At 40.5% G+C, this 17,168-nt stretch overlaps 1 protein-coding gene across 1 annotated transcript in view; it reads right to left on the bottom strand.

Moving 5' to 3' along the window:
* Positions 1-17,168, bottom strand: part of ATP1B4 (ATPase Na+/K+ transporting family member beta 4) — an 82,296-nt gene that overhangs the window by 26,112 nt on the left and 39,016 nt on the right. The window lies entirely within an intron of this gene.

Raw genomic sequence — 17,168 nt, 5'->3', positions numbered from 1 at the left:
GAGAAAGAGAAAGAGAGAGGATTCTTTTCCCATATGTAGAAACTTAGGGAATCATGTCAATTATAAAACACATTTCTGATTGGCATTATCTCTTTCATATGTATTTCCAAAATATGATGGCATTGTAACTTATATATTCTTACATATGCTGCAGTGCCCTATTGGCTTTTTGGGGACAGAGCTCCTTGGAAGTGCTAATCACATATTAGCTCTGTTTCCCTGAACAAGTAAGTTAATGTCTGTCAACCCCAGTTTCATCAATTGTGTTTGGGGAATTTTCATAGCAGTTATAACTCAGTGAAATTCTGAGAATCAAGAACCAAATTTATTATTCATGTGGCACACTCTCTGGAACAAATTAAAGATTTAATTAATCTATATTTTCTTCCTTCCCCCCTTACTTGAAGGCATGGAAATCTCTGCCTTCTAGGGATCCTTTTGTACCATTGAATAAAGGTTATGCATGATAGTCAAGGCAATAAGATTCTGAGGAGGTAAGAGAGAGAGAAGGAAGGTATTAGAATGGATAGAGAGGGGGCAGCTGGGCAGCTCAGTGGATTGAGAGCCAGACCTAAAGACAGGAGGTCCTAGGTTCAAATCCAGCCTCAGATACTTCTTAGCTGTATGACCCTGGACAAGTCACGTAACCCCTATTTCTTAGCCCTTACCACTCTTCTGTCTTGGAACCAATACATAGTATTGATTCTAAGTTGGAAGGTAAGGGTTTTTTTTTAAGAATGGATAGTGAGAAAGATCAGCTGGGACGAAAATTAGATGATTCCAGAAGAAGGTCAAATGCTTGGTAGAATGCTTCATAGCAGTGAAGCAACATGGTTAGAAGAAGAGAGACAGAAAGAGAGAGACAGATTAAGGAAAAGAGAACTCTTGGTAATTGGATGGAGAGTGAGCTCAGGGACCAAGGCAGTAGAAGGTTCATGTCAGTGGTGGAGTGGTAAATGTGGGGAAAGTGAGACAATTTCCCTTGTTGATGGAGTCGACAGTTGAACTTCATGGTGGAAAAATCAGTGTTGTCTGCATCAGGCTTGAGGTTGGATCCCTCCTCAGTAATGGAGAAGGGGTGTTTTCCTTTGCCAGTCAGTCATTATGTCTTCCATCAAATAATGTTGGGAGCCTTTTTTTCTATAATGCCATTGTAGTTCCAGAGTCGTTTGAAGCAAAGAGGGAAATGTGAGGCCTAGGCACAAGGCAGAGATGACAGAGGAGGGCTTAGAGGGGATGTGTGCCACTGACCTGAGGAGAGAGAGAAACAGAAGAGAGAACTAGAGAAGGGTCCTGAGGTATAGAGAGCAAACTTGGTTTGGTAGATTACAATATTGGATGAGAAATTTTCAAATCCACCATTAGACATTTCCTAGGTGCAGAATGATAAGTGACTTCACCTATCTAAGCTCTAGCACCTAGGGTTTTTTGGTAGATCAGGTTGGCCTCAAAGGCAATGAAATAAAGCAGTGTTTCAGGTTTGGGGAGAGGGAAATTCTAATGTGTGTAGGAATCAGTCTCAATTAATCCAAATCAGAAAAGAGAATTGTACCTTTCTAATATCACTTGAATATGTATCCTTTTGTCCTCTGATATTGGCACTACCCTGGTACAGTCCCTTCGCACCTCCCCTGTGGATGGTTGCAGTAGCTGTTGTTGGGTCTGCCTGTCTCCAATCTGCCTACCTTTCAGGCAGTGTGTCCCCCTTTCTAGCACTAAAGTGATTTTCCTAAAGTATAGTAAGGTCAGCCTGCTCCTGCTGGACTTAATGAATTTCAGGAGGAAATAGAAACTATTCTCTTTACAGTTCAAATCCCTTCACAACTTGCCCTTTCCTCATTGCCAGGCTCTTTCTAGCAGTGCAGCTCCCCAACTTACTCTGGAATGCAGGCATGTTGTTGTTCTGCTATATCATGAATATGATGTTATGTCTCAACAATGAGTATTTCACTGGCATTTCCCCAGAACTTTAATGCTCTACCTAATGCTCAGGTTGCATGATGGATAGTCCACTGTATTTGAGTCAAGACTGAGTTCCAATTCTGACTCACACACTGTCACCAGCCATGCTACCCTAGCTAAGTCAGATAGCTTTAGCCATTCTTAATTTCTAATTCAGTAAAAAGTTGAGGCTGCACTTGAGGACCTTTATGGTTCCTGTAGCTTTATGACCCAGTGGATATGAGAGAGAGAGAGAGAGAGAGAGAGAGAGAGAGAGAGAGAGAGAGAGAGGAAGAAAAAGAAAGAGAAAGAGAAAGACTCCTTGGAATTAGTGTAAGATTGAGGAACTCTACCTTGGTTGGCTGTTGTCCTCCATACTTGAAGAGGACTAGAACCCATTACTATTTCAGGTTCAATGTGGAATGTGTTTTACTGTGACTGATCAAACCAATGTGAGCTTGAAGACTCTATTACAAATCAGGCACAAGTAGCCCATGTGAACATTTGAGATGAACAGGTCTGGAAATGTGGCCATTTCCTGTTTCTTTGAGAGAAGCTAGCAATGGGGAAGAGAAAGAAGGAAAGGACCACTTGAATTGAGGGCCAGGGCAAATGTGTGAAGTGACCTAGCTATCTTTGCTAAAGGATAGAACATTGATGTTGAGGGTCATGATTACTTGAGTTAACATTCTGCTTCCCAACACATTTCCTAGCTGTGTGATGCTGAAAAAGTCCAATAAATTGTGTAAGCTGCTTTTCTTCCTTTGTAAAATAAAGGAGCTGGACGCTATCCCTTAAGGTTTGTCTCAGCTCTAAAGGTCTCATCATATTGGTGACGGAAAGAAAATGAAAAGACAAATTCCTTTGGGTCAGAGTGACAATAAGGCTTCAAGCTTCTGAGTAGCACAGAGAGGTAAAGGGTAGGGATTACCATGGACAGCCAAATTATCTGAGTGTACTGTTTTTGGAAATCAGGATAATGAGTTCAAATCCTATATCGAATTTTGAATTAATATTTCATCCTGGGCAATTCACTTAGAGTGGTTACACCTCTGTTTCTTTAGATATATGTAATCAAGTTGGTCTCAGTAGCCCTTAAGGTTCCTTCCAGCTCTAAATCTATGATCATATTACATTGGTGATAGAAACAAAAAGGAAAGATGTTATTGGGTGGGAATGAGAGAAAGGGAAAATGCTGTTGAGGACAAATAGAAGTAGAGAGGAAAACAGAGACAGAGATGGAAATAGACAGACAAAGAGACAGAGAGATACAGAAAAGAGATAAATATTGAGAGAAAATCAGGGAGAGGTAGAGAAATTAAAACAGAACTAGAGCCAGAGACAGCAAGAGAGAGAGTTACAGAGACACAGAGAGAAAGTGAACCATTCAATAGTAGGCAAGGGAATGAGAGGAGAGCCCATTGTGGGAGACAGTGAACAACAGAGATGACTGGGCACCTTGCAATTATAAAAGAAGCCAGTTAGGTGTCCTAATGATTATAGAACACTACATGAAAATGACTTTTTAAATTTCAGTACTATATCAGCTGCTGACAACCTCTGTTATTTTGGAGAAGTCGCTTAACCTCTTTCAGTCTCAGTTTTCTCTTTTTTGTATTTATGAGGCTGGACTTGATGGTGCCTAATTACTCTGGCTCTATGATTCTCTGGGTGCCAGAGAGAGAAAATGATGTCTTTTAGGATTAAGGGGAGAGGAAAGAGATAGTTAGAGGAAATCAGGCTTTGAGGATGGGGAGACCCACAGGGAACAAAAACATGTGCAGTGGAGGGAATACATAGAGCCAAACTGCTACATCTCCTAGCAGACTCTACTTGGAAGTCAGGAGGACCTGAGTTCCAATGCTACTTCATATTGTTCCTAAATTCAGTTAATGACCAAGACTACCTTCTCTTTTGCTTTAATGGAGTTGAACTCAGTGGCCCCAAGGTTCCATTTAACTCTTAATCTATGTTCATATTGACAAAAAGAAAAGAACACTTATTATTGGATGGCAATGAGAGCAAGGGAAAAAGAAACTTTGGGGAAGGAGAGAGTGAGAAGAAAGAGAGAGAGTGAGAGAGAAGAGTAAAACCTAGAGACAGACCAAGAGACTGAAAGAAATGTAGAGTCAAAGGAGGGAGAAAGAGTATTATGTCAGATAGAGTAATGAAGGAGAAGATTGTTTTGGCAGGTTTTGAATATAGGAGATCACAGGTAGAAGGCCACCAATGATCCATCAAAGTAATGGATACTTGGGCCTGGGCCTGGGGGTGGGGAGGAATACATCTAGGTGTTTTAATGGATAGAGAACCATATTTATAGTGAAGCCTTTTTGAATTTGAATCCTGAAGCACACCTACAAGATGTGTTGCCCTGGGCAATTCTCATGAACTCTCTCAAACTGAATTTCATTCCTCTTAAATAATGGGCTAAAATTGACAGCTTGTAATGTTGCACCAACTTTCCTATCCTAGGGTATCACAGAGCATAGAAAGCTCTTGTGGTCTTGGAGGGGACAAGAATGATAGAGTTAGAGGCAATAGGGAATCTAGGAGGAGAGAGAACCAGAAAAGAGCCCATTGAAAAGGAAGGAAGGAAGAATGTGTGTCATACAACTAGATCTCTACTTGCCACCAGGCACTTACCTGTGACTCCAAGAAGTTGTAGATGTATAGTAGCCACACCCTGGTAAATGTCTAACTGGTTAGTTGGGAGAATATCTACCTATAACATTTCAATACTTCCCCTGTTGAAAGGGGTGGATGTGAAGCAGGTGCTATTTAATGTGGTCAGACATCGAAGAAACCAAGGCCATCTACTGCAACTCAAACCATCATTAGTCATCTTGCCTTTTTCCTTGCCATTGGAATTTCATGTCTCTAGAAGAGACAGTGAGTCAGACAACTTATGAGATTGCCCCACTTAAATCCAATTTGTGTAATAATAAAAAGACATCACCAATGATGTCATTTTAATATCTTTCAAAAACGAGGGGTAGCAACCAATGGAGTTGGACTTAATGGCCCCTATAGTTCCTTCCAACTCTAATAATGCATTCATATTGATGGTAAAGAGAAAAAGGAAAGACAACTGATTGTTGAATGGAATTAAAGCAATATAGAAAAAAGATTTTAAGGAGGAAAGAGAGAGAATGAGTTGGAGGGAGAAAATGAGAAGATATTAGGTAGGAAAAGAGAGAACCAGAGCCAGAGAAAAATATAGAAAGGAAAAGAAAAGAGGTATTCCTGATGCGAATAGGAGCAAGGAATCAAAGCTTGTGGGAAGAACAGAGAGAAAGGGAGATGGAGAGAGTGAGGGAAAAAGATCAGGAGAGACAGAATGAAAGAGATTGGAGTGGAGAAAAAGAAATAAAGAAAAATATAGAGATAAAATCAAAGAGAAACAGTCTGACAGAAAAAGAGAACCAGAGACAGAGACAGAGACAGATAACAAAACAAAGAGAAACGGAAACACATAGAGAAAGCGAAGCACTTGATGATGAGAAAGAAAATAAAAAAGAGAACATTGTGAAGGAGAGTGAGCAATAGTGTTTGGAGAGCACAGGTGAGGGAGAGATATAAAGAGAGAAACCATTGACAAATTGAGGACAAGCCATTTAGGTTTTCTATTGGATATAGGATTCTACTTGGAGTTTACTGTTGGAATTTTGATTCCATTTCCTGTGCTGAGACACTGACTCTGGAGAAGTCACTTTAACCATTATCAGTCTTAGCTTTCTCCTCAGTAAAATGATGGAACGAGATTTGATGGTGTCTAAAAATCCCCCAGCTCTCTGATCCTCTGGGTACCAATGAGAGGAAAAGATGTTCCCTTGGGATTAAACTAGGAGGAGAAAGTTAGAGAAAATAGGGTATCAGTGAGGATAGAGACACAGAGAAGGGATTACTGAAAATGTGGAGGGGTAGAATGTATGTTTCACAGAGCTATGTTTCTTAGAGAACTCTTTTTGGAAGTCAACAATACCTGAATTAAAATTCTGCCTCACACATATTCTTGTTAGCTGTGATGCTGGACAGGTCACTTAAATTAGCCAAGCCTCACTTTCTTCTCTAGAATGATGTGATTGGACTTTATAACCACAAAATATTCCTTCAAGCTTCTAATCCTTGAGAATTTTGGAGATAAAGAGCAAGGGAAAAGACTATATTATTCATTAGCATTAAGAGTAAAACAGGGCAGCTGGGTAGCTCAGTGGATTGAGAGCCAGGCCTAGAGACGGGAGGTCCTAGGTTCAAATCCGGCCTCAGACACTTCCCAGCTGTGTGACCCTGGGCAAGTCACTTGACCCCCATTGCCTACCCTTACCACTTTTCCACCTATAAGTCAATACACAGAAGTTAAGGGTTTAAAATTTAAAAAAAGAGTAAAACAATAGCTTTTGAGGAGGGGAGAAGTAGTAGGAAGGGATTTTTATAGTAAGGAAAGGGAAAGAGAAAAAGGAAGAGAGAAGGGTCCTTGTGGGACATGGCAGAAATGTTAGTTCTTCAACAAGCATTATTTTTCAGCTTGTAATATGTACCAGGAAGGAAGCTATGCCCTGGAAATACAAATATCAGGAAGCAGGAAGAGAGGGAAGTAGAGGAAGCTAAAAAGTGACCATGGTGGGGTGGGGGGAGGGGTAGCCAATGTGGGGACAAGATGAAGATGTCCTGAGTGTGTCCTGGTAATAAATGAAGAGACAGGTGAAACCATCCCTTCAGAGAGAGATGCCTGAAGGCCTGCTGGCCCTTCTGAGGTGTGTCTGAGGTCTGAAGAGATCTTCCAGGCAGAAGAAGTTTCTGAGGAATGAAGAGCACTGAAAGCTGGAGTCACAACTGCTAGAGTTCAAATCCCTTCTCAGGCTCTGTGAAGTTGTTTTGCCCTGGATAGTTAATCTTTCACAGACTTGCATTTGTTTTCTGAACAATGATGCATTTCAATTTGATGACCTGTAATTTTCTTGATGAGGGTGAAAGAAGAGGGCAAAACTTGCTTTCTAGGATCTGGTCAACTGGTCCCATCACTTCCTGGCAAGAAGTAGAAGAAGAAATGGAAGCAGTGTCAGATTTGCTATTCTTGCACTCAAAAATCAGTGCAGAGAGTGACTGCAAACATGAAATTAAAAGACTCTTGATCCTTTGAAGGAAAGGTATGGAAAATCTGGACTGCATTCTAAAAAGTGATATCACCTTGCCCACAAAGGTCTGTTTGGTCATAGCTATGGGCTTTCCAATTGCTATTCATGGCTGTGAGAGCTGGACTCTAAGGAATGCTGAGTGCCACAAAATTGATACTTTTCAATTGTGGTTCTGGAGAAGACTTTTGAGTTTTTTGAACAGCAAAGAGATCAAATCTATCAATACTTAAAGAAAATGATTTAGATTATTCACTGGGAGGTCAAATACTGAAGCAGAAGCTTTAACTACATCATCCACATAATGGGAAGACAGGAGACATTAGTCATTGATTGTGATGTCAGGAAAGATCGAAGGCAAAAAGAGAAGGGTACCATAGATGTTAAGATGGATAGATATGTCATGGAAATAGCAAACAAGGACTTGGACAGACTTTGAGAGATTGGGGAGCATAGAAAGACCTGACTTGCTATGTTCCATGGGATCTTGAAGAGCCAGACTGCACAACAAAATTTCATTCCAGTTCCATGTGCCTGAGAATTAATGACAAAGGGCTAGAAAATGTGATTCTGGGGAGAAGAGACAGAAAAACATTGAGGAAATAGGCCATCAAATAGAGGGGAGACATAGAGAAGAAAGCCACTTGAGGACAGGGCCTATTTTGGGGAGAAATATCTAGTTCTCCTGAGGAATCAATGAGACAGAGGGAAACAGAGAACAACTTGATGATGGGGAAGGAAATGAGGGAAGGGACCTCTGTGGAGGACAGTGAGCAATAGAGAATGGGGGCCACAGGTGAGGGAGAAATGTAAGGAAAGGGACACCTTATAACTTTAGGGCAATCCAGCTAGGTATTCTAATCAATAGAGCAGTCTACTTGAAGTTGACAATTTGAGTTAAAATTCCACTTACTCAGCTAAGAAATGTTACTCTGGAGAAGTCATTTAACCACTGTCAGCCTCAGTATTGCGTTTAGTAAAATCATGGGGCTGCCCTTGATGGTATCTAATGATACTAAAGTTCTATGAATTCATGGGTACCAGAGAGAGCATAGAAAGCTCTTGTGGACTTGGGGTGGGAGAAGAGAGTTAGAGGGGAAATATATAGAGAAAGGAGAGCTGGGAAGGGGCTTGGGAAGTGTGTGTATGTCAGTTCATGGGTATTTTGATTTTTGAAGTCTTGTTGATATGAGGTCAATCCTACTTCAAGTTCTTTATTATTGTTTGAAACATGGCAATTCATTTTGAATGTCCAAGCCTCTGTTTCTTTTGTTATACTTAAATCAAGTTGAACTCAGTGGTCTTTAAGATTCCTTCCAGTTCTAAATATATGGTCACATTGGTTATGAAGAAAAAAAAGAAAAGACTACATGTTACAAAATGAGAATGAACGCAAGGAAAAGGAGCTTTTGCTAAGGGAGATTTGTAGAGATTGGGGGGGGGGGAGAGATAGGCAGAAAGACAGAGATACAGATAAAGAGAAAGAAAGAGAACACTATTAATTTAATGGAGTGGCAAGAGAAAAGACCAATGTGGAAGATTTTGAGAATAAGATGCAATAAGTAGAAGCACGGCAATAAGTGATACTCAAAAAGAAGGCCCACTTGGTACTGTGGGGAAAGAAATCCAGATGTTATAGCATACAGAGGGCTACATTTGTAATGAAAGCTATTTGAATTTGAATCTGGATCTACACTGACATGCTGTGCTAGCCTGGGAAGTTCCCAGAAGCTCACTTGAACTAAGTTTCCTCCTCTCTAAAGTGTTGGTGCTGGAGCTCATAGCCTCTAATGTTCTTCCATCTCTATGGTCCTATGGGTGCCACTAAGAAAAAAACCCTGTGTGTTTGAAGAGGAATAAAAGAGTTAGAATTATATGCAATAAGGTAGGAGGAAGCCACAAAGAAGGGATCTTTTCAAGGGCAGGTGCATGGAATGTATGTTTAACAGAATTGGGTCTCTTAATGGTCTTCCTGCAAGTAAGGATTACTTGAGTTCAAAGGGTGCCTCAGACACATTCTTGTTAGCTCTTTGTTGCTGGGAAAGTCACTTAAACCATTCAAGCCTCACTTTCCTTTGTTCTACAGTGTTGGGGTTCAACTCCATAGCCCCAATGATTCCTTCCAATTTCTAATCTATGGTAATATGAGAGATAAAGAGGAAAAGAAAAGAGTGTATATGATTCATTGGGGTTAAGAATAAGACAGCAGGTTTTGAGGAGGCCAGAGTGACAGCAGGAAGGAATTTTTGTAGAGCAGGGACAGGGGAAGAGGAAATGGAAGGGAGAAGAGGCTTGTGGGACATGACAAAAATGTAACTGGATAGAGTCAAAGAGAGAAAGACAAAGTTGGAGTGAAAGAGATAGTGAGAGCAGGAGAAATAAAAGTACTGAATCAGCTAGAAAAGACCTCTTGGTCATTGGCAAGAGAATGTAGAAGAGGCCACAGTATAGGGAGGTGAGAGACAGGTAGAGGACCAAACGTGAGGAGGAGTGACAGACAACTTCACTTGTGGAGATTGGGAGAGAAGTAGTCAAGGGTCATAGTGTATAGAGTCATTAAGTCAGTTATTCAACAAGTTTTTATTGAGCTTGTAAAAAGTGCTAGGCAGTAAGCTATGCCTTGGCAATACAAATATAAGGAAACAGAGAACTCTTGCCCTCATGGAGGTACATCCCAGGAGTGGAGGAGAGCAGAGCAAAGGAAGCTGAAAAGTGAGCATGGCCCTGGTTAGGAGGGTAGTCAGTGAGGGGACAAGATGAAGACATCCTGAGTGTATCCTGGCAATAAATGAAGAGTCGGGTGAAGCCCAAGATGCCTGAGGGTCTGCTGGTCCTTCTGAGGTGTAACTTTGAAGAATGAAGAGATCTTCCAGGCAGAAGAAGTTTCTGAGGCATGATGGAGAAGTCCAAAGGACAGCCTGATGCTAAATGAAGAGTTCTTCAATTTGGAGTCCTAACTACTTGAATTCACTATTAAGGTAGGTTTTCCAGGGTAACTTTTTAATATCTCATAGACAATGTTTTCTTCTCTGAATATCGATGCATTTCCGATGCAATTATTTTCTGAACAATGATGTTATCAGTCTAGTGATTTCCTTACAATTCAATGTTCTAGTGAATGACAAAGGCAAATGAAGTAATATGGTATCTAGTAGTGGAGAGATCTAGAGAAAAAAGACAACTGAGGATGGTGCCTGGTTTGGGAAGAAGCAGCTACTTCTCTCAGAGAACTAGAGACAGCAAGAGAGGAACAGAGGAATAAAGAGTATCACTTGATAATGAGCAAAGACATGAGGGAAGAGATGTTTTATGGAGGATAGTCAGCAAAAGAGGAAGGAATCCACTAATGAGGGATAGATGTAAAGGAAAGGGACACCTTGTAATTATATGACTAGCCAGATAGGTGTCCTAGGGGTTGGAGAAATATACTTGGTGTTGACCAGTTGAGTTTAAATCCCACATCAGCTGCTGGCAACTTTTGTTACTTGAGAAATCATCCCTCAACCATTGTCAGACTCAGTTTTTTTAATCATGGGCCTGATCTTGATGGTGTCTAATGATGATAATGCTCAATGATTTCATAGGTGCCAAAGACTGCAAAGAAAATCATTTTGGACTGGGATGGGAGAAGAAAATTAGAGTTAGAGGGAATGGGTCATCTCAGAGGGGAGAGAAAAAGAGAAGGGAGAACTGGCATAGGGGTGGATGGGAAATGTCTGTCACAGAGCTAAGTCCCTTAATGGCCATTTATTTTACTAAATGTAATACTCTTCTCCTATCTCAATACTAAGTAGGTAATAATTTCTTTCTCATCATTGTTGCTCTCTTCCAGAATCATCGATGTCAAGTGACAAAAGTCAGGAGGAATAGTGATGGCCCAAGATGCAATGAATGACCTTGATATTGATGACCTTGATATCTTCGATGTTTGACCAAGCTTCACATCACCTGTTTAAGCTGCCTACATGGCCATTGCAGCTGATAGTTCTCATCTGGTCATTCCTTGGAGTGGGTTGTGGAAAGTTGTAGAGTACTGTAGATAGATAGAGTAGGAGTTATTAAGATTTGAGTCTGAATTTTGCTTCACAAACCTGGATATTTAACTACATTAAATCTAAACCTGTTTCTTCTGCTATAAGATATTGGGACTAGACTCAATGGCCCATAATGTTCCCTCCAGTTCTAAATACATGATAATACTGGTGACAGAGAGAGAAGGAAAAGACTATTTGAAAGAAAGATGTTGAGTGAGAGGCAAATATCTTCTAAGGAGAGAAAGGGAGTGGGAGAGGGAAGAGAAAGAGGTGAAGAGATAGGAGAGAGGGGGAGAGAGAGTGAGTACACATGAGGTTGAGGAGAAGGATGAACAATAGACATGGGTGAGGGAAAGATTGGAAGATAAAGGAAACTTAAGGTTGGGGTGGGGAGGTGGCTGGATCTCATAGTAGAAAGAGCTAAACTTGGGGTCAGGACACTTGATGTATAAACCTAACCCACAGTGACAATCCGTATTACTCTGGGCAATTCATATAGCCCCTCTTGGCCTCATTTTCCTCTTCTGTAAAAGGATAGGACTGGACTTGATGGCCTCTAAAGTCTCTCCAGCTCTCTCAGAGAAATGAAAGCCCACTTGGGATTGGTGAGAGAGGAGAGTGATAGGTTCAGAGAGAATAGTTGATTAAGGAGACAAGAGATATAGAGGGAAGGGTCCGTGGGAATGGAGCTTGAAGGAAATTTGGGAAGAGATACAATGAAGTCTCCCTGTTTATAAAACATTGTTGTTCAGAGTCTATATGACCTGAGTTTATATTTCCTTATACACATTCTTACTAAATATGTGTCCTGGGCAAGTAATTTAATATGTCTAAGCCTTTTTATAGTCTGCCCTAAAATGATTGGGTTGCACTCAGTGACCCATAGAGTTCTTCCCAGCTCTAATTCTCTGATGATATTGTTACAACAAGAAAAGGAAAAGATGACTTACTGAATGTGAGGGAGAGCAAGGCAAAGACTTGTTAGGAGAAGAGAGAGACAAAGGGAAGGGTTTTCTGAGGCTAAGGAAAGGACAGCTGGGCATCTGGGGATATTGAGTCAGAAGTGTAGGTTTCCAGAAACAGGTTAATCATGAGAGACAGAGATATTAGAGATATAGAGATAGAAAGAGAGAGAGTCAAAGGGAGAAAGGGAGAACAAGGAACAAAAGTTGACTTTTGAATGGGCATGGCAATGATTGTAGAGGATGATGAAGGACAGAGGTACATTTCCACAAGAGAGAGAGCGAGAGCTAGAAAGGCAAGGGACAGTTTTACACATGGAAGATATCTGGAAGACAGCTGGTTAGCTGTTGACCTTCATATTTGAAGAGCACCAAAATGACATCACTGTTGATGTCTTATATGTATTGGATTTAAATGAGGCACTGTTGTGAAAAGATAGCAGTCTCTTCCTTCTAGTCTTCAGCCTCAATCTAGGTTCCAGAGTCATTGAAGTCCAGTGGCAAACAAAACAAGAAGATTGCCTATGGCTTGAAATGCAGGGGATAACCTTGGCTTCTTCAATGTCTGACCAAGACCTACTTGCTCCACAGTGCCTGCTTTTACTGCCTCTATAGCCATTCAAACAAATTTTTCTCATCTGCCCTTTCCATCAGGGGGAAGTATTCACAGGTCTGGGTTAGACATCCTCCTATCTTACAGATGTGTTCGAGGCCTCATGGTTACCCTCAATCTAGTTTAGCCAACCTGCCAAGACAGTTTACTAGGCTTTGGCTGCTGGGCGTGCTACAACTTCTGGGAGCCATGGGTACCAAAGGAGGAAAACAGCTCTGAAAAGAGCATGAGAAGCCCTCACACCACAGGAACCAGTGCTCCCTGAACATGCCATACACCTTGGAAGGCAGCTCAGTGTCATTTGATAGAGTACTCTGGTTCACATTAGAACTTCTTGAATTTGAATCTAAACTCAGTTAGTGAAGTTATTTTACCCTGGATGTGACATTTAACTTGTCTCTGTCCCAGTTATCTGTTCTGTAAAAGAATGAGACTGGACTCAATGGTTTTTAAGGTCCCTCCAGATCTATGATGTTATGAAGGAGAGGGAAAGAAAAGAAAGACCTCTTGGGATTGGAGTGGGAGGAGAGTGATAGGTTTAGAGAGAATAGTTCTTTAAGGAAGAAAGATATAGAGAGAAGGGACCCCTGGAAATGGGTTTGGGGACAATTTTTGGAGAGATACAACTAAGTCTCCGTGTGTGTGTGTGTGTGTGTGTGTGTGTGTGTGTGTGTGTGTATTAGTGTTGTTGGGAGACCAAAGGATCAGAGTTCAAATGATTTCTCACACAACTTACTAGAAGTGTGACCCTGGGCAAGACAATTTCAAGTGTCTAAGCCTTTTTTTATTCTGCCCTAAAATGATAGGCTTGTACTCAGTGACTCCTAGAGTTCTTTTTATATAATTTGGACCTAGATCTAGATGGATATATTTAGATAGATATATTATCTAATTCCATTATGTTATTGGTTACAGCAAGAAAAGGAAAAAAACCTACTGTATTAAGGGAGAGCAAGGCAAAAGACTTTGAGGAGAAGAGAGAGACAGAGAGAGAGAGAGAGCGACAGAGAGACAGAGACAGAGACAGAGAGATAAAGGGAAGGGCTTGCTGAGATCAAGGAAAAGTTTGAGTGAAAAGGAAAGATGGGGTTGTGGGGATATTGAGTCGGAAGGATAGTCTTCTAGGGACAGAGACAGACAGAGAGAGACAAAGTGAGTGAGAATAAGTAAAAAAAATTCACTTGGTAATTAGCAGGGTAGTATTTGTAGAAGATGTTGAGAGACAGAGGTATGTTTCCATGAGAGAGACAGCTAGAACACGAAATGAAATTTTATATATAGAAAGTGTATGGAAGACAGCTGGTTAGTTGTTTTCCTTTATAATTGAAGAGGACTAAAATGACATCACTGGTGATTACTTTTGCTTCATGCATAAATTGCATTCAAGTAAGATAGGGTTATACAAAATCATCTGTCTCACTTTAGCTTCCATAGTTTTTGAAGTCCAGTGGCAAGACAAAAGTAAATAAGCCTGATAGTGCCTTGGGATGCATTGGATGATCTTGGCTTCTTCAATTTCTAACCAAGCTCTAGCTGCTCAAAAGTGCTAATGACCTCCTTGGCTGTTGAAAGAAATTATTTTCATCCCCCTCTTCGGATAGGGGAAATCAACATATGGCACGGTAGATATATCCCTAACTCACCTAAAGGTTTTAGGCCTGTTGGTTACCCTCAACCTAGTTTTTAGCCAGCCTGCAAAAAGACTTATTACCAAGATGCGGCCACTGGGAATACTACAGCTTCTTGGAGCCACAGGTGAGAGGTGGGTGGCAGGTGTACACCAAAGGAGGAAAGTAGCCCTAAAGAGGGCTAGGAATCCCTTATGCCAGAGGTACTGATCTTTCCAGAATACCCTGTGTACCCTTGGTGGCAGCTCAGTGTCATTTGATAGAATACTCTGTTGGAGTCAGAACTCCTTGAGTTTGGATATGAACTCAGCTAGTGAAAAGTTGTTTTACTCCAGGAGAGACACTTAACTTGTCTCAGCCACAGTTTTCTCTTCTGTAGAAGGATGAGAAAGATATGAGGAGAAGAGAGATGAAAGGAAGGTTTGCTGAGGCCAAGGGGTAGTTTGAAGGAAAAGGAAACAGCAGCTGGGGATGTAGGGATTTTGGATCAGAATGGTAAGTTTCTTAAATGATCACTAAAAATTATTTTTACATATAGTTGGGAAAAATGAAACATTACTGAAGGAAGAAAAAGATTGGGAGCAAGATTGCCATGTAAAAGAGAAATAAATAGTGGAGGGTAAAGAAAGTTAGAGAAAAATTGGTGAGGAACTCAATGGGTTCCTTCCAGCTTGAAATTTATAATGATCATCATGATAGGGAAAAAAGAAAAGTTATTGTGTGGTGTTTGTAGTACGGAGATAAAGGTTCTGAGTAGGAAATAGAGAGAAGGAGGATAGAGAGGGAGAGGGAAGAATTGTGTGAAACAGAGAGACAGATGTGTAAAGCCTTAGGAAGTGGTGGTGAGATATTAAAAGAAATTCAAAAAGAGATACAGTAAGAGAAACAGAGAAGAGAGAGAGACAGGTTGAGAAAACCAAATGGTAATGAATAAGGAAGGAGAGAAAAACCTGTTATAGAGGAAAATGAGGAAGAGATAAAAGTCCCCAGGTGGGAGAGAGATGTAAGGGGACAAGAAACGTGGGAAGTATAGGTCAATTCACATAGGTGTCCTAGTGGGTGGACCAGTATACTTGGAATTGACTATTGGAGTTGAAACCCCACTTCAGTTGCTGATAAAAATTTCTTACTTTGTTAAGTTAAATCCCTTAACTACTTTCAGTTTCAAATTTTTCTTTAGCACCATCATAGGTATGCCCTTGGTGTTGTCTAATGATGTTACAGGTGCCAGAGAGAGCATACATAGTAATCCCTTGTGGTTAGAATGAGTGGAAATGAGACATTAGGGAGGGGAGAGATAGAGAGAAGGGGGACATAGGAAGGCAGTTGAGAAGCATATGTCTGTCATAGAGCCACATCCTCAGTCTGAACTTTGATGTCTTGGGGCCTGAGTTTCAATTCTGCTTCCCATTTTTTATAATCATTTGAAACTAGGCTATTCACTTGAGTGTTTTAAGTCTCTATTTCTTCTCTTAGAATTAAATGGAGTTGGACTCAGTGATCCCATAAGGTTCCTTCCAGATCTAAACCTATGATCATATTGTCAGTATGGAGAATAAGAAAAAGACCAGGTATTACTGGGTGGGAATAAGAGCAAAGAAAATATCTTTTAAGAAGGAAGGAGATAGGGGGAGGTAGAGAGATTGAAAAAGAGGAGGCTAGTGAGCAAAAGATATAAAAACAGAGAGAGACATAGAGAAATCTAAAGAGAAAGAAAGATTTGAAAAGGCAGAGAACTAGATACAATGATGAGATTGAAACAATAAAAAAGAGAACATGAGAAGGAGAACCCCTTGATAATGGGAAATGAAAAGGGGAAGAGACCTTTCTGCACGATAGTGAGAAATTGATCAAGAAGACATTAAGATATAGGACCCCTGGGAAATGTAGTACAAACGAATAGCGGTTAAAGCACTATTGGAGTTGATCATTTTAGTTTCATTTCCGTATCTGGTTCTTCAAAATGTCTTGCTCTGGAGAAGTTGCTTCACCACATTCAGCCTCATTTTTCATCTGAATCAACTGATGGGGCTGAAGTTGATAGTATCAAATGATGATGTAAGTCTCTGATCCTCTGGGTGTTAGAGAAAAAGATGCTTGATGGGGATTAATTGATGGGGAATGGAGATAGAATAGGAGAAAACCAAGCACTGAAAATGACAAGGAGACAGAGGGAAGGGTCTAGAAGAGATGGAAATAAGTGGATAGAAGGGATAAGGTGGACTAAAACAGCTTGATATTCTCTAGGATATTTCTTGGAAGTTTGAATGACTTAAGTTCAAATCAAATTCTAGTTAGCATTCAGAATAAATATTTTACTTTGGGCAATTCAGTTACAGTGTCTAAGCCTCTATCCTCTGTTAGCCTATAAAGGAGTTGGAGTCAATGGACTCTAGGTTTTTTGAGCTATATAAGTTTATGATGATAGCAAAAGAAAAGTCTAGTTAGAATAAAGCTCTTGAGGAAGAGTTAGAGATGAGAGTGAATGGAAGGGATTGTGTGTGAGAGAGAAACAGATGAAAAGAGACAAAATGCGAGAGATACAGAGACAGATTCACACATACACACACACACACATAGGAATAGATAATGTTAGAGTGTCAGTGAGATAGACACAGGAAATGAGAGGCAGATACAGGAAGCATCCATATCTCTCTCTCTCTCTCAAATATTACATAAGAAAAAAGATGAGGAGCAAAATTGTCACATAAAAGAGCAATAAGTTATTGAGAGAAATGGGGAGTTAAAAAAAGATGGGTGAGAAAGTCACTGGGTGCCTTCCAGCTTGAAATCTATGCATCATGAGAGGAGAAAAAGGCCAGTTATTATTGGGTGGGATAAGGAGATAAAGGGTT

Source organism: Gracilinanus agilis, chromosome X (genome assembly GCF_016433145.1).
Source record: "Gracilinanus agilis isolate LMUSP501 chromosome X, AgileGrace, whole genome shotgun sequence".
Classification (NCBI taxonomy): domain Eukaryota; kingdom Metazoa; phylum Chordata; class Mammalia; order Didelphimorphia; family Didelphidae; genus Gracilinanus; species Gracilinanus agilis.
The sequence above is the reverse complement of the archived record's forward strand: the minus strand, read 5'-3'. Positions and strand labels throughout refer to the sequence as shown.